This window comes from Panthera pardus, unplaced genomic scaffold (assembly GCF_024362965.1).
Source record: "Panthera pardus isolate Hobbes unplaced genomic scaffold, ASM2436296v1 HiC_scaffold_10, whole genome shotgun sequence".
NCBI lineage: Eukaryota > Metazoa > Chordata > Mammalia > Carnivora > Felidae > Panthera > Panthera pardus.
Window position 1 is genome coordinate 46,095,508 of NW_026526655.1, and position 18,763 is coordinate 46,114,270.

The window sequence follows — 18,763 nt, forward strand, 5'->3', positions numbered from 1 at the left end:
TTCCTGCATCATACAAATCCATCATACCTACTTGTCACTGAAGCAGCTTAATTCCATACTACCAAAAATACAGATGAACTAGCAATTCTGCAAATTGGAAAGAATAAAGGAATCCAAAAGATTTTGAGTTTCCTCAGTATCATAGAGGGGAAAAAATTGCCCAAAACAAACGTAAAGGGTTTGTTTGCAATGAAATACTAAGAGTATGACTGGAAACCTGTTAAGCTTGGGAATAACATGTTAAATATCCAAATAGCACTATATCCAGGTCTGGCAATTGAAAGAAATAAGACAGCATTAAAAAACTAAGAATCTACAATACAACCTTGGAATAATAACAGTGCTACTCTTTAGGAACTTTCAAAGCTCAGGAGATAGAAAAACAGTCTCTATGCCTTACTACACAGAAAAACACATGCATCCAGCTCTCTATTCCCAGAATACATAGCCAGCCATTGTAAAAGGCTGACAAACTAGAGTGCGATTGGCTACTTTTTAAAGTAGATTCTATTTATTTCTGAAATGAGGGGTGGGGTGGAAATAAAAAGGTACATTTCTTTACTCCTTAGCATTCAAATTAGTTTTTTTAATCCATTTTTGAGATATACTTGACATATAAGTTCAAGGTGTACACAAACACTTTATTTTTTAAGAGTTTATTTTCTTCAAAACTGTTTACACTATTCTTCAGGAATGAGAACAGTAATACCCTCAAATTCTACACAGGCAAAAAAGTTTTCTCCCTGCTATTAATACTTATCAGAAAATAACTTACTAAAACTCTGGTTATGACACCATTTGAGGTTGAAATCTTTCCTACAATTTCAGTGTTGAAATACTTGGCCCCATCATACTATAAAAATTAGATATTATAATTTTGAAAAGAAATACAAAAAATAAAATAACAAAACAGAGTATTCTCAAAAGATAACTTGTTTTGTTTTGAAACTTCTATAATGACCTTCCTTCTCTGTCTTCATTCCTGATTGTTAACACCATTTCTCATATTTTAAATACACAGTGCAACTTTAGGTAGAAAGATTTATGTTTTGGCCTAGCTGAAAGGGTTAAAGGAATATGATCAAATTTTTCATTCACTTGATTTCTGCTCCTCTCTCCTCTATTCAAATAATATCTCTTAAGTTCCTCTGTTATTTTATATTAACCGCACTCTACTTATTGTACTGTAGTCTGTCTCCAATGAGAGTGGGGGAACGGAGCCACGCACTGAACAAAGGACGCTCCGATAGTTGAGTTCCCTGCTTCTTATCTGCTAATCACCTGACCACTTCACGGATTTTCTCTAATCCACACTCACATCCTCATTGTCTGGAGGGACAGAACATAAATGGGAGTTTGCAGGTTTGAATGCTTGATTAGTCCTCTGCTATATCCCAACTAAGCAACTAGTTACTTATCCCTGGACTCAGGGCTTCTACAAGAATCTGGAACCTGCTATTTCTGAGTATGGAGCATTTATTGGTGTCACACCCACCTGTGGTTAACAGTCCTCCACTATGCCTGTCTTGAGTTGTGGTTTTCAAACCTGAAAAATCAAATCTGATAGTGTATTCTTTTTTGGATCTCACACTTTTTGGCTTACTGAGGGTTTTCTATCTTCCAGCATAGTTCTGAACTGAATTATATATATTTATTTTCTGTTCTATCCAGGAATTTGTCATTGTAAGTGGGATGTTACTGTGTATGCTTAGTTTATCATAAAGAATACAAAATCTAGAATTTTCCTCTCAAAATATAATTTTATATCAAGTATAAGTTTAAAATATAAAAAGGGTATCAAAAGCTCTTTTTTAACACTCCTATTTATTTATTTACTTACTTATTTAGTTTTAAAGTTTATTTATTTTGAGAGAGAGAGCGAGTATGAGTTGGGGAGGGGAAGAGAGAGGAGAGAGAATTCCAAGCAGGTTCCACTCTGTCAGCGCAAAGCCTGACACAGAGCTTGATCTAAGAAACTGTGAGGTCATGACCTGAGCCGAAACCAAGAGTCATGCTTAACCGAGTGAGCCATGCAAACATTCCTGTTTGTTTGTTTGTTTGTTTGTTTGTTTGTTTTTGAGGGGGGGGTGGAAAAAGAGAGAATTCCAGGCAGGCTCCACACTGTCAGTGCACAGCCCAATACGGGACTGGAACCCATGAACCATGAGACCATGACCTGAGCTGAAATCAAGAGTCAGAGGCTTAACTGAGCCACCTAGGCACCCCTCAAAAGCTCTTTTAACAATCTCATTACCCTGAAAACTTACAATTGCTATTTGCATTAGTGTTAACTTAGGGCACAGAACTATCTCAAAATGCTATTTTCATACTTTCTAACTAAACAAAATAAGAGGTCTATTTTGGAATCTCTTTATAATGATACATACTAGAAAACATGTAAATAGAAGGATAAATCTGAATATCAGGTAAACGAGTAGAGTTAAAGGATTTAAAGTGAATGAAAAATGAGGAGGGTGGGTGGCATAAAATTGTGGGAGAAGATGAAATATGTAGCGTGTCTAGCATAGAGCTGAATGTCAGATTGTCTCACAAGAAGATGACAAGGGAATGCTGATTAGGTAGTTTGATGTTTTTGGATTAAAATACTTTCTCTTATGTTAATACATATCTTTTTCTTGCAGTAGAGTGTGGTAGATAAAAGGACTCTACTTGGGTTCTAATCTCATCTCTGCCATTTGACCTTGGGTAAGTTTACTTTATCTCTTTATGCCTAAACTTTCTAATCTGTACACCAAGTTCTTTACCTAAAAATTTCCATATGAGGATTAAATGTGTTCAGTTGTATAGACAGCTTAGAAGAGTGCCTGACAGAAACTATATAATATCTAAGTGCTGGCCACTATTGTTAATATTATTAATGTTGCTAAGGATCCTGTGGCAGATTTTTGATACTCAGGAGTTTAGAAAACTCCACTTAAGAATGGGGGGAAAAGGCCAATAAATTCTAAGCAGACTTTCAGACTATTCCAAGCAGAAATTCTACTATTATCTAGTAGAATTCCAAGGTTTTATTCTTAAAAAAAATTTTTTTTTTAATGTTTATTTGTTTTTGAGAGAGATTGAGGCAGGGTGCAAGCAAGGGAGGGCAGAGAGGGAGACACAGAATCCGAAGTAGGCTCCAGGCTCTGAGGCATCAGCACGGAGCCCAATGTGGGGCTCAAACACACAAGCCCTAGATCATGACCTGAGCCAAAGTCGGACACTTAATCATTAACTGAACCACCCAGGCGCTGCCCAGGTTTATAGTATTGAGTCAAATTTTTTATAGGACAAGTCATCTAAAATACTCTTAGGATAGTCTAACTAAATGATATAAGAGATATAAACCTGCTTTGAAACAGTCAAAATCCCCATTGAAATGAATGAAATGTAAGTTTATGTTCCTTTTCTATAATTATTGTTATCTCTGTTTTCTTATAAAATATTTAACCAAGAAATTTATTTCTAGCATATCTATTCAATCAAAACTATTTTTTAATGTTTATTTAGTTTTGAGAGAGAGAGAGAGAGAGAGAGAGAGAGAGCACAAGTGGGGAAGAGGCAGAAAGAGGGAGACACAGAATCTGAAGCAGGCTCCAGGCTCTGAGCTGTCTGCTCAGAGCCCAATACGGGGCTCAAATCCATGAACTGTAAGATCATGACCTGAGCCAAAGTTTGATGCTTACCCGACTGAGCCACCCAGGTGGCTGTTAAAAACTATTTTTAAAGAAAGAAGGTCTGTTTAATTTATAGTCATTAACAAATTGAAGCATGTTTGAATTTTGAACTATCCTTAAACAGTAAAATTTTTATATTTCATCCCAGGTTTGAATGAGCAAATAATTATACTGATGAGTCAAGGCAAACAATACTATTTAAGCAATTATCAAAATTTGAAAGAAAAAAATACTTCCCACATAAATGTCAAATAGTTTTCCTTTCTGCAGGTACTAGCCAGCTTTTGGCCTTTTATTAAAATTATTATGAGGCATTAATTACTCTGTGTTATCTCTTGGTAACTCTAAAAAAAAGTAAATAATAGCCTAAAGATGGCTTGAGAGTTTTAATTGCAACTTCATATCATCCAGTATGTGTTAATGGAATAGTTGTTTAATATTCTGAAACTGGGTGGGAAAGAAAAGAACATGCAAATATATTCTGTTCTCACAGCACGACCTTCGGATATAATAAAGTAGATTTAATATTAAAGCTCTAACTTTGCATTTCAGAAATCTAAATACCACTTCAGTCTTACAGAAATTAGTAAAATCTCCACAGAAATGTTGTCTAATCACCTTATATAAAATGACCTGGGATTACTGATGACAACTTACATAAAAGGATCTAGTTCCATGTTTTATTAAAATGCTCTTCACCAATATGGTTTTCAAAACCAAGTGAAAAATGTTTGCAATGTGCATATTTTTTCTACTTTTTGTTCAAAAGTAGTAATTTTTCTTCTGATTTATCAAATGGCTACTTAACCAAGCTGAGGATATACAATCCATATCCCCAGATATATTTCGAGGTATTTTAGGAAATACCTGCTCATGTGGTATAATTCTTTACTCACAACTCTTTTTTCTCTTATCTTTCCAAAGATACCCAATTCTTGAAATCAATTACTTATTTTTAGAAATACTATCCTACAAAAATTCTATTTCAGGTACAGCTTGTGTGCTAAAATTTACCCAAAAAACACGTTGTTTTGTTCTTTTTTTCCTGATTATAAAAGTAGTGTATGCTCATTGGATGCTCTAAACTTTAAAAGTAAGTTTTAAGTAATAAAATGAAAGTCACACAGAAATAGCCATTGCTAACACAGAAATCCATTTAGTTTGAGTATTTAGTATTAAAGGTAGCCAGATATATAGTGTTGAGATCTTACTATAGATACAGCAGTGTGTCCCCAGTCTGTTCTTCTCATTTTTGTTCTGTTTGCATTTTATAATGGTTTTTCCATATGCCATTAAGTATTCTTTCTCTTTTTTAATTGAAGCATAACTGAATATTATATTAGTTTCAGGTGTACAACATAGTGATTTGACATTTATATACATTACAAAATGCTCACCATAAGTGTAGTTACCATCCATTACCATACAAAGTTATTACAATATTATCGGTTCTATTCCCCATTCTGTACTTTATATCCACGCGATTTATTTTTTTATAACTGGAAGTTTGTACTTAACCTCCTTCACCTATTTTGCCCAGGTCCTGTATCCTCCTCCCCTCTAGCAATCACCAGTTTGTTCTCTGTATTTATGCATCCGTTTCTGGTTTGTTTGTTCATTTGTTTTGTTTTTTAGATTTTACACATAAGTGACATAGTAAGGTATTTGTCTTTCTCTGTTTGACTTATTTCACTTTACATAATACCCTCTAGATCCTTCCATGTTGTCATAAATGGTAAGTAAATATTATTTCTAAATGTCAGTATTTCACTCTGCATAATCCTCCTTTGTTGGATCTAGTAATAGGCTTAAAAAAAGGTTTTTCAAATACACCCAGCAATTTCAGGTATCATTTATGTTCTCAGATTTCCTTCCTCAACAGGACCTGTCCCATATAGACAACTGTTTTTTGAACATACTCATTTAGAAGCACTACAGCAGTCAAAACTGAAAATATACAGGTGTGCCTGGATAGTTCAGTAGGTTAAGCATTGGTTTTGGCTCAGGTCATGATCTTACTCATGAGCACAGAGGCTGCTTGGGATTCGTTCTCTCCCTCTCCCTCTGACCCTTGCCCACTCATGTGTGCCCATGCTCTCTCTCTTTCTCTCTCAAAATAAATAAATAAACATTTTTTTAAAAAAAACCTGAAAATACACAAACTGAATCCATTAGTTTGTTCCCAGGTCCCTGTCTCTCTCTCTCTCTCTCTCTCTCTCTCTCTCTCTCACACACATTTCCAATCTCAGCACCTATAACCATCATCCACAGTCCTAGAAGCTAGGAGCCGGGCCATCATACTTTGCCTATAATTCATACAAAATCAATTCCTAGTGTTCAACATATCAGAATTACAGCAGAATTACAGTTATTTTCTTTCCTCCATTCCACCACCAGCATCTCCTTCACCAAGCCCCCATTATTTCAAACCCAGATTACTGCACAGTTGCCTCGCTGGCTTTTCTTTCTCCAGCATTGCTCAAACATTTCTCATCTCCACACTGCACCCCAAATGGTTTCTGTAAAATAGAAATCTGATGTGGTTGTTCACCTGCTTAGTTCCTCTGGTAGTTCCCCACTACGTTCATGATAATGTCATATTCCTTACAAGCTCCCTTTTCACGTGTCCCATTAACTTCCTTGCCATCATCTCTCCTCTTCGCACCTTATCCAGCCCTGGGCATTTTTTGCTCCAGCTATAGTGAACTGCTTTCAGATCTTCTAATGAACTATGCTTTTTCATAAATGCTTGCAGGGTCCACTACATATCTGGTGCCTTCTGACTGAACATTCACCCTTAGTTTAGACATTATTTCCTTTCGGTAGCCTTCTCTGGTATACCCCAAGTATAGCCTCAGGGACCCTGCCAGGAATAGTATCCTATACCCTCCTACAGTGGTAAAATAGCATCTCCACAAAATTCATGTTCACTCAGAACTTCAACATTGATCTTCTTTGGAACTAGGGTCCTTGCAGATGTAATCAGAGATAAAATCATCCTGGATTTTAGGATGGACCCTAAATCCAATGACTGGTATATTTATAAGAAGAGGAGAGGAGAAGCACACCCAGAGACACACAGAGAGGGAGGCCATGTAGACAAGATGGAGCCAGAATTTATTTATGCTGCAACAAGTCCAGGAATACCAGGAGTCACCAGAAGCTAGAAACAAAGAAGAATCCTCTTCTAGAGTCTTTGCAGGGAGTTTGGCCCTACTGACACCTTGATTTCAGACTTCTAGTCTCTAGAATTGTTATTGTTTTAAACTGCCTAGTTTGTGGTTCTTTGTTACAGTAGTCCTAGGAATCTTATCTACTTTCTACCTTAAAATAATTGCAATATATGAATTGTCATATTTCTACATTTTAAAATGTTTATTTATTTTAAGAGTGGGGGAGGGACAGAGAGAGAGAGAGAGAGAGAGAGAGAGAGAGTCGGGGAAGAGAGAGAATCCCAAGCAGGCTCCACACTGTCAGCACAGAGCCTGATGCGGGGCTCATTCTCATGAACTGTGAGCCAAAAATCAAGAGTTGGAAGCTTAACCAACTGAACCATTCAGGTGCCCTTGAATTGTAGTATTTCAATTATCTCTAAACTATAAACTCTGTTTAAAGCAATAACTAATTCTTTCAGTTTCATGTTCATTGCTAAGTATAGCAATTGACACATGACAGGCAATTAATAAACATATGCATAAAAGAATAAATAAATTTTTCATAATAGTAGATATCTACTGAAACCTCAGTAACGCTATTATTTATGTTCATTTTCCTTGCAAAATCTTTATTATTTGACCCATTAGACTCTGAAGAAGGGTTTTAGCAAATATCTATGGCTTTTACTGCCCTATATCTATTCCCCATCCTGGTCTCAAAACTTTGAGGTTCCTTTTGGAGCCTATCCTTTCCATGAGTACACAGTCTCCCGAGAATTGTTAATCAAGTGCTACGGTTGCTGGCAGAGGGCAAATAATTCAAACTCAGCCATGCAGACGCCCTTTGTGAATGTGGGAAGAATAGCACCGAAATGCAGGATTGGACCAGATTCAGCTGCCTGGCAGTCTGCTTCAGTCTCCTTCCACTTCCTGCTTTCTAGACCCCTGGAACGGTTCTGGCTCCTCTCTCTCCTAAAAATGATTTTGTCTGATTACCTTCTGATTCTATGAACTAACTCCAATCCTTTCAGCAGACTGCCTTTTTTGCTTTAAGTACCCAGAACTCATTTCTGTTACTTGCAGTCCAAGAACAGTAGTTGACAGACTCTTCAAATGTAGATGTGATTACTACTAAGTACAGATCGCTTGTATAAATAGGTGTTCTGTCACAGATGGTCACCTGACCAAAATGTTTCCAGCTTAGATTGTCAGGCCACCTAACTGATGAACCATATAATTTAAAATTCATGATTTGCCAGTTTCCTTCTCTGAGGCAGCCATTTCCATTTCTTCATGCATTGCACATATTAATGTAAATCCTATTCTTCTCCTTCATTTATTTCTGTCTTTATGTATAAAAAATTATCCTTTTAAACACTTTTTTAAAATTGTTCACTGAACTAGATTTTCTCAATGTAAATCATGCCTTAAAAAGCAAATTAAAACATTTTATAAAGAATGTTACCCCTAAAGAAGTAAAAGCTTTGGTATAATATATGATACTCTTAAAACTGCAATTATTAGTTCACATTAAAAGGCCCATAGTTGACCACTCTGCAACACAGAGAACCAACATATTTGATAAACAACCACTTTGCTAGGTTTTACTATTCTATTCAAATAGCTATTAATTTATAAAGAAGCCATTCATTACAATTACAAATTACATAAATATACAGAACATTTTTTTTCTTCAAATTTCTTCATTAAATGAAAATTAATGTTATTATATGGGTAAAGATTAATTTGAAATCATTAATTATTGGCGCATAAGTATCATTTACATATATAGATAGACTGAACATCAATTTTAAACGTATAGCCAAAGATCAGTGGCAGCAAAATGGTTTTCTTCAATTTCTTCAATGGATTAAAGGTTATTTTCTTTTGTATTTTTAAATTCTGATAACCCATAATACATCTCCTGAATAGGATTTGAATTAGCTCTCCACTGAAGGATCTCCCTAGAGACACTCTTCAGCTAAGAGTGCTTTCATCTTACTCATTACAACGGAAAGGGGCAGAAGAAATTCGACTTCTATTTCCTTTCTGCTACTTTCTTAACATTGCATTACCTATTTGTCATCCTTATTCTACCCCTCACTATCTTGAACGACTACATTATGTTCCTCACACTTTCTGCCTAATAGATTGTAATGTCCACGAGGATGTGTATTTTAATACTCCTAAAAACTTAAAACCACAATACACTCACATTTGAATCTAAACTTCATTTATGATCTCAAAACTAAAATTTCCCTTTCTGTCATGCTTTCTTGACTTTCTACTGCACATTTACATTAAACATGCATTTGCCTTCACCCTACCATTAAATTTTCCAGTCCTGCTGCACGATCAGTCCATAATTTCCCTTTCTCTTTCATTTGTTTCCATTTTAAGCTAATCTGTCAGTTTAGCCATTTTATTGACGTTAGACCTCTTTTCTCTTCAACTCTTTCTTCTGTAACATTAGTTTACAAAAGATGAAGACCTATTCAGTCCTGGTCATGATATTAGCCATTCTGCTAGTTGCAAAAATAACAAACAAATAAACACCTATTTGGTTCTCAGAGAAAGAGAATCCCAGACAATGGCAAGCAAAAATGAAAGGACATAATATATTTGGAAGTTTCTATATAATTTTATAGATCTACATAAGGAATGATTAAAGTGAAGCTTGAATTTTATAAAATCAAGATCCAGATCACAAGGGTGTCCTATTCCCTGAGAATGTTACATAAAGGAAGAGAACGGCATAATCCTATTTGGGTTTTCAAAAGCCTCTTTGCAGGGAAAGGTTTGCAGGGGAAAAGCTCAGAAACAGTTTGACTGCTTAGCAGTTATTCTGCTGGTTTCGAAGAAATAATAGAAGCCTGTAATCAGTAGAAGAGAAATTGCAAAGAAAGACCCAAGTGAGAAAAATTTAAGGAATAGAATGAAAAAGACTGGTTAATCATTGACAAGTCCTGGGTATTAACAAATAAAGAAGGAATTCAAATTGACTCTAAGTTTTCCAATTTGACTCTCCAAATGAATAGTAGTTCTAACTGGAGAGGTAGAAACTACAAAAAGAAAAAAAAGTCAGATTCTTGTTAAGAATATGAGACGATTATAATCTGTTATAACCTGTTATGGTGGGTCCATCTACATAGATACACCAAACAAATGGAAGTATCTAGAAATCTGATGGAATAGGCAACTTCTAAGATGGCTTCCAATAATCTCTGTCTCCTGGTGTTGATGTCCTTTTGTGATCCCCTGCCCCTGAATGCGGGCTGGACCTATGACTCACTTCCAAAATACAGAAAACTGCAGAAGTGGTAGTATATTAGTTTCCTGTGGCTGCCATGACAAATTACCACAAACTGGATGGCATGAAACAACAGAAATGGATTCTGTCAGAGTTTTGGAGGCCAGAACTGAAATCAAGGTGTCAGAAAGGCTACACTTCCTCTAAAGGCCCATAGGGAAGATACTGTTCCTTGCCTCTTCCAGTTTCTGGCAGCTCCAGGTGGTCCTTGACTTGTGGTTGCATCATACCAGTCATTGCCTTTGTCTTCACAGAGACTTCTCTCATAAGAACACATGTCCTTAGATTTAGGGCTCATCTAGTTAATCGAGGATGTTTGTACTCAAGATCCTTAGTTTAATTACATCTTCAAAGAATCTTTCCAAACAATGTCACATTCACAAGTACCACAGGTTAGGACTTGAACACATGTTTTTGGGGGCCATCATTCAACTCACTACACATGGGATGATACTTCCTACCTTTGGTTGTAAAGGAATGTTGTTTCCATAGTCATGCTCACTTTTGCTTTCTCTTGTATTGCTTGTCTCAGGAAAAACTAGCTTCCATATGATGAGGCAGCTGAGTCTGGAAGTGGACTCTTCAGCCCCAGATGAACTCTGAAATGACTGTAGCTCCAGCTTGATAGCACGACTACAACATGATGAGCTACCTGGAGCCAGAGGTGCCAGCTAAACCGTGTCCATAAACTCTGAGACAACACATAAGCACTGTTTTAAGCTGCTAAGTTTTGATGTGATCTATCATACAGCAATAGAAAACTAATACGGAGCTCACAAAAATGTCTAAGCTGGGTCAACAACAATTAAGACAAGCCATGGAAATGATTCATTTTAGCATTTAAGAAATATTTATAAAGTATCCTCTATAAAACAAACATTGTGATGGGTTTTATTTAGATCTAAGTCTGTATCTGTAATGATAAAGGACGAACAAATCCTCAGGAATCTTATAGTCTCAGGGAATGACAGACAAGACCACAATGCATGGTATGACAGAAGAATGTAAACTGGGTTAAGAGGACATAGCACATAGAAGAAGGATCTCATCCAGGTTCCAAAAGTCCAAGCAGACTTCCTGGAGAAACTGAATTCTTAACTTCCACAAACTGACCTACCTATAAGTATAAATTAACAGAGTTCCCTTCCTTTCAACTTTCAAATTTTCAATGCAAAATTTAAGGCACCTCTAAGTGGTAAGGACACTTTCCATTACACTAAGACTCCTATAATAAATTTATCTAAGCTTTTAGGGCAAGAACATATATCCACTTCTGCTGCTGCTGGAAAGGCTAAACCTAAATTATATACACAGTGGTTATGAATCTTTATTTCCTATTTCATGTTTTGCTTGGTGTAACTGGTTTTTATTCTTATTGTCCTTGTACTTTCATTTTAAGGAAACTCAAATTACTTTTTTTTTTTTAATTTTTTTTTTTAACGTTTATTTATTTTTGAGACAGATAGAGACACAGCATTAACGGGGGAGGGGCAGACAGAGAGGGAGACACAGAATCGGAAGCAAGCTCCAGGCTCTGAGCCATCAGCCCAGAGCCCGACGCGGGGCTCGAACTCGCGGACCGCGAGATCGTGACCTGAGCTGAAGTCGGACGCTTAACCGACTGAGCCACCCAGGCGCCCCAACTCAAATTACTTTTAATAATTAAAACATGAATACTCAATTATATAAGGAATTACAATGAAAGCTATAAACAAAACACAGTGAGACAGGAGGACAGAAAAATCCTTGGTATTCAAAATCAAAACCAAACTTAGAATTTTATCAACACAAAAATCTCAGTTTTGCTAGTTTCCTTATTTCTGTTAATGCCATAACATGCTCCACTTGCCTAACATAAAAGACCCTCCCTTGAATCTCCCAGCACTCATACCACTGCCTTTTATTTTATATACTACTCTCGCCCTAAATAAGATTTCCATTGCTTCTTGTTTGAATCCTTGGAACGTTTAGAAACATTGATTCTTCGTGGGTAACCTTGCTCAGACTTGATATCTTTGGGAAAACCTTACCAGTTGATAACCTAGTACCTGCATCTCAACATAGTTAGCTACCAGCTAGTCTGTTTAAAAATGTAATTCAGGGGATCCTAAGTGATACAGTTGGTTGAATGTCTGACTCAATTTCAGCTCAGATCATGATCCCAGGGTCTTGAGATGAAGCCCCATGTCAGGCTCTGTGCTGAGTGTAGAGCCTCCTTAAGAGTCTCTCCCTCTCTCTCTCTCTGCCCATCTTCCCCCACTCTTGCTCTCATTCTCTCTTAAAATAAAAACTAATTAATTAATTAAAATGTGATTCAACTGTTACACTATCGTGGTGTATTATATTCATTTGCTGGTCATGCGTGTCTCATCCCCTACAGGATTAGCTCCTCAGGAATGAAGATTATGTCTTCATCTTTTTTTCTACAGTTCTTCAAGTTCCTCAAGTGCCTGGCAAATAGCAAGTGTTTAACAAATGCTGATGAAAATGAAAGGAAAAGTCTACGAATCATTCTCCCTTCCTTTGGGTTTGTTCTCCCTTCATTAGTCAGACATACATATCCTTTCTAGATTAAGCTTCTTAAAGGACTACATGGACCATCTCACTCCCCTGCAATTGTTCCCTCATCATATAATGATGACATATAAATTCCTAAGTATAGAAATCAAAATACAGAACATATTTCCCATCACTCTGCTATATCTACCTTATCTTTCCTATTTCCTGAATATCCCCCATTCTTTCTCAGCTGCGTATCTTGGCTCCAACTTGGCCCTCCATTTAAATGTTCACCCACCAAAGTTCTACCTACTCTAAAAAGCACAATTCAACTGGTCTCTCATTTGTGAAGTGTTCTTGGCACTTAGCACATCCTACTTGTACCTAAGGAACTGAAATATGCTTCTTATCTTGCCACATTTTATTAAATATAAAAGAGGCAAGAAATATTCTATACCTTCCTGTCCTGAATGGCTACCATCACCACTGCCATCAATAACAATAAAATATTCACAGTGCTTAGTACAATAATAAATTGTCAATAAATAACTAATTGAATAAAATATATTTGTTATAATTTCTAAAGATTGTATTTTTAGACAGTGTAGAAAAATTATACATACGTAACATTCAATTTTCTTTTGGGATTAGTTATCTAAAGGATATATTGGCTGAGTATATGTGAGTAGAGGATACTACTGCTTAAAAGATAAACTTAGAATATTGACTTAATTTTGAATTTTTTCTCCAACACAAGCTAAGTTTAGTTAGGGAATTTCTTAGAATAAAAATATTTTAAGTCATGGATCAACAAACATTTTCAAAAATTGCTATTGAAAACTGTAACTCATTACTACCTTCTGGAGGTAAGTTCAGAAATAATAAAAAGCCTTTAAAATATTATAGCCTTTGGGCACCTGGGTGGCTCAGTCGGCTAAGCATCCCACACTTGATTTCGGCTCAGGTCATGATCTCACAGTTCATGAGCTCGAGCCCTGCATTGGGCCCTGCACTGACAAGCACAGAGCCTGCTTTAGATCCTCTGTCTCCCTCTCTCTCTGCCCCTCCCCTACTCTCTCTCTCTCAAAATAAATAAACTTTAAAAAATATATTTAAAAATATATATATTAGAGTCACTGAGCTAGTGATGCTAATTTTTGTAACTCTACTAATGCAAAATGAGTGATAAACATATCAATCTATCTATAAAGATACCATCTGATAATAAACACAATCTAAAAAATACTTTAAAATCATTTGTTTTTATTAGCAGATACAAAAAATGTGGAACATTCATATTTTCATAACAAAATAGGTTTGTTATAAAAATAATAAAGAAATTCAACAAAGAATATATATATTATCCCCACTTTGTTTAAAGGGAAAAACCAACACAAAGAATTAAATGATCTAGAACAAAATGATAACAGGAGTTACTTTTATAAAAACAGGCTCATTTGTGTTTTTACTTTTATTTTGCTTATGTATTTTACCACTTTCTGTAATAAAACTATCTTTTTCAATTTAGGCACAAAATAAAAACACTTGTTACAGTTTCAAATCTTTTTTTGACATGGTGTTAAGTATATAAACAATCACTTATTCTTACCTGAGTACGCTCGGATATAGTTGGAAGAATATGCAGCTGTTTGACTTTGAATAGTTTCAATCATATAGTTGCCATCTGAGTTCTTCAGTCACTTTCTCTCCTATGTATATCAGATGGAATCACATATGACTAAAAATAAAATTAAAATTGGACTTAGTAGATTTAATCAATAATTATATTTATATGTGTTTTAATTTAGATGTTATAATACATATTCTAAAATTCTAAGTATGTTTCTTGTGGAAGTTCAAGAAAGTTACCTAAAAACAAAAACAAAAACAAAAACAAAAAAATGGGGGTTGCCTGGGTGGCTCAGTCAGTTAGGCAACCAATTCTTGATTTTGGCTAAGGTCTTGATCTCATGGTTTGTGAGTTCAAGCCCCACATGGGGCTCCCAGCTGACTGTGTAGAGCCTGCTTGGGATTCTCTCTTTCCCTCTCTCTCTGCCCTTCCCCTGTTCATGTGTGTGTGCGCGTGAGCGCGCGCACACTCTCTCTCTCTCTCTAACTCTCTCTTTCAAAATATATAAATAAACTTTAAAAAAAATAACAATGGTAAAGTGGACATTTTTTTTTAAAAGGTAGAGTAACAGATTGCTAGATAAGATCAAATGCCCAAATTGCTAGATAATAGGTTGAGTGTTTTAACTCATGAATATGTTACTATCAAAGCACAGTGATGGTAGGTTGACAATACACCCCTCCTCCCTTAGGCTGCACAGCTAGCCCCAGCTATGGCCTTCACTTATCAGCTAATTAGATTAACCAAGAGCACACTCTGTCCCTGATTAAGAAGTTGAAACAGAATTTTAGAAAGCACTGATCTATTTTAACTTTCATTCCACTTCAACTGCCATGGAGAAGCTTTTAGAGAACTTATCCTATTCATTCTCATACTCAACTAGAACAGATAGCAGCTGATTAAGATTTTTACATTTTTATTCCAACAGATGAAAGGAAAAGTCTCTCCAGATGCAACAGAAATTATGTCTTCCCTTAATTTGGTCAACAAATATACCTCTGATATAAATTCAAATACTAGCAAAAATATTCACAATATAGTATCTCTTCTTGCTAAAACAACTTTTTGTTTTGTTTTAGCAAAAATACAAAAACGTATCTCACTCTTTTGTACTGCTTCCCCCCGTAACTTTGATACAGACCATGTAAAGCCAAATCTGTATTTTTGACTTTTTCAAATTATAGACTAAAGACACATCTCAAACACTTTATTTCTGCCTCTCTGTATCTAAGCCATGTGAATATTCTCAACACTATCTTTTTTCCTCTTAACTACAATTTTATTTAGAATTCTATTTGTTGACCGCATTCCTTTTCATTTTCTAATATAACTTTAGAAACAAAGAAAGGATCTTAATTTAGGTAGCCCTGGAGGCAAACTCTGAGGTAATAATTCAAGTAAATAAGTTTGTTTGGGAGATGCTAAAGGAATGGGATTATAGACAGATCGTCAACAACACCTACCACAAAAGACAACAATTGTACAATTTGAATTAAAATATGAGCATGGTATATTTTAAGGCCATATATACATATTCCATAGTATTAGTGGAAAAAAAGTATCTATCCAATGATGCTATTACTTATTAAACCATATGGTATTCTCAAAGCATTTACTGAATCTTAGGGTATATGCAGGATACAATTCATTTACTCTTTCCTCAAAATGTAAAGGATCCATTATCGACCTCCAGCTTTAGAATTCACACATGACACAACTAAAAGTTAACCATGAAACTATGTCATGATTTCCAAAGTGACTGACTAGATCATTTTTCTTTTTTGTCTTGGGAAGGAAGAAAAGGGGACACAAAATTAGTTCTTTTGGAGTATAATCATAATGTATTTATTTTGAGCAAATATTGGCCTTATGAAAATAAGTAAGAAAGAAATCACCCAAGATAACATAAGTAACCAGATGGCTCAAAAAAATCTCATTCCAAAATATTATACAAAGTAAACATTTTCCTTAAAACGGTTAATTCAATTTAACAGCCCCACAGCTTGTATTTCTTTCTAAGATTGACTGAAATCTAGTCTTACTGCGGAAATGTTTTCAGCCTAGAATATTTTATGCAATGTGACAGAATGAAAAAGAGCACTAAAATATCCACATCAAAAAACAAGAATGAACTTGTGTCTACTTTTATCTGTCTTCTTGCAAGAAAATGACATATATTCTGAAGTGGATCTATTGTTCTATGTCTGATGTGATTAAACTTGTGCAGATAAAGAGCATTTAAAAATATCCTTGCAAAAAATGAGATGTACTTACGAGTTGTTCTTTTGAACATATTTTTATTTTAAAATACAAAATCTTGTTTCTAATTTGAATGATTCTTAAAATTTTAGTATGAACATAATACACTCAATTTTATATTGTTTTGCTACCATTTATTGCATAGTGTCATGACATATGAGGATGTATATGAAATTAAGTGAAGCAAACCATTTCTTCACCAGAACCTTCATTTTTCCCAACAGTATTAATTTAAGAAACTAACATTGCTAACTTTGCAATATGACTAGATGCTTCAATTTGTTAATACAACATGGTATCTTTAAATATTCCCTACACAATAAAACAAGTCAGTCTAACACATATTTCTACTTGTCATCAAATGAAATAGAAGCCAGCATTATCATGCTCTTAAAACTGTTTCAAAATCATTTTGTTACTTATTTTTCTTTTTACAGCTAGCCCCAAGAATTTAGCAATATCTCAAAATAATTTGCAAAATGTTGCAAAAAAAAAAAAAAAAGAGTTTTCCTGGATATTCATCTTTATCTTCTTTGGGCATCTAAATTAAAATATACAAAATGAGTCCTTGGCCTCTGACTTCCTTTTTTCTTTGTCCTGTGATTTTTAATTAAGTAAATACTACAACTTTTATTTTAATTGTTCAAGCCAGAAATCTGGCATTTTTAATCACTCTTATTTTCTTTAATCACTCTTATATTATTTTCTTTATTTTGAAGCTAAATCAGAATAATTTCAATTCTACTTAATATGAAAGACTCCATTTTGTTTCTTCGCCCAGTGCACATCCGCACCAACCCACCAGCAGTCAACCATGATCAGTCTAACAAGTAATCTGGCAACATCACCCTCTGGAGAAAGTCCAAAGGACTTAGCATGCCTTAGCATCTTAGTCCGAATGTCTTAGAATCTTTTCTTAATGATGTCTTCACAACTGTTTTCACTCTAATGCCCCAGGCAAAGGGTACAAACATGGTAACTTGGGATTACTGTCATAGTGGCTTGAGGCAATCATTTCTTGTTTATACCAGTCTTTTCACTGAGGCAGTGGCATACATATATATATATATATAATCATAACCATACCCCTGTGCTCCAAAGAATGTAAAGCTGAAAAATCAGTTCATTAAACAAATATTCATTGAGCACCTACTGAATACCCAATTCTCTCAATCACTAGGGAGAAGAAAATAAGTCCACATCCTCCTTTGCATTTGTCAATTGATAAGGACTATGTTAATGGCAAGGTCAAGTGCTAAAGAAACATAGAGAATGTTTGGGAAAGTCCTCCTAAAAAAAGATGGAATCTGTGAACCTTCAGTTTAGAAGCTGTCCAGTGAAGAAGGTGGAAAAGCCACAGTTGGCAGAGGGAACATCATAAGCAAAGCCACAGGAATAAGAAAGAACATGCCACCTTCAAGGATAGGCAAGTGGTTAGGTATATATGACTTGAAAATAGAATGCTTATAGACTTGTTTTATGAGAAATTTTAGCAGTAAAGTAAGGCCATATCAGGAAGACTTTTGAATGGCATGTTGTAAAATTTGGATTTTACCCTAAAGATGATAGTAGAACTATGATAAAACAGGGAAGTGGTGCAAGAAGATATGTATTTTAGGAAGATCATATGACAAAATCTGGCTCTCAGGAGACCATGAAAGAGAAAAAGGTGAGACAAAGAAATTCCTTCTTAGAAATCTATGTATACTGATGCGTCTGGGTGGCTCAGTCAGTTAAATGTCTGACTTCAGCTCAGGTCATGATCTCAGGGTTTGTGAGTTTGAGCCCCACATCAGGCTCTCTACTGTCAGCAACGAGCCCACTTTGAATCCTCAGTCCCCCTCTCTCTCTTCCCATCCCCCCCCTTCCCCGGCTCGAGCTCTCTCTCCTTCTCTTAAAAATAAATAAACATTTTTTTAAAAATTTAAGAAAAAAAGATGGGGCGCCTGGGTGGCTCAGTCAGTTAAGCGGCCAACTTCGGCTCAGGTCATGATCTCACGGTCCGTGGGTTCGAGCCCCGCGTCGGGCTCTGTGCCGACAGCTCAGAGCCTGGAGCCTGTTTCCGATTCTGTGTCTCCTTCTCTCTCTGCCCCTCCCCCGTTCATGCTCTGTCTCTCTCTCTATCAAAAATAAATAAACATTAAAATAAATAAATAAATAAATAAATAAATAAATAAATAAAATAAAATAAAAATTTAAGAAAAAAAAGAAATCTATATATATTTGTTAAATG

At 35.5% G+C, this 18,763-nt stretch overlaps 1 protein-coding gene across 14 annotated transcripts in view; it reads right to left on the reverse strand.

Annotated features, from left to right (window-relative positions):
- Positions 1-18,763, reverse strand: part of GULP1 (GULP PTB domain containing engulfment adaptor 1) — a 276,210-nt gene that overhangs the window by 171,718 nt on the left and 85,729 nt on the right. For 10 of the 14 annotated variants that reach the window (XM_019461729.2, XM_019461824.2, XM_019461804.2 and 7 more), the window contains one exon: positions 14,251-14,379. The exons of 3 other annotated variants lie outside the window; for them this stretch is intronic. The gene's annotated coding sequence lies outside the window, so the exon portion shown is untranslated. The remainder of the gene's footprint in view (positions 1-14,250; positions 14,380-18,763) is intronic. One more of the 14 variants, XM_019461756.2, reaches the window with a different exon arrangement.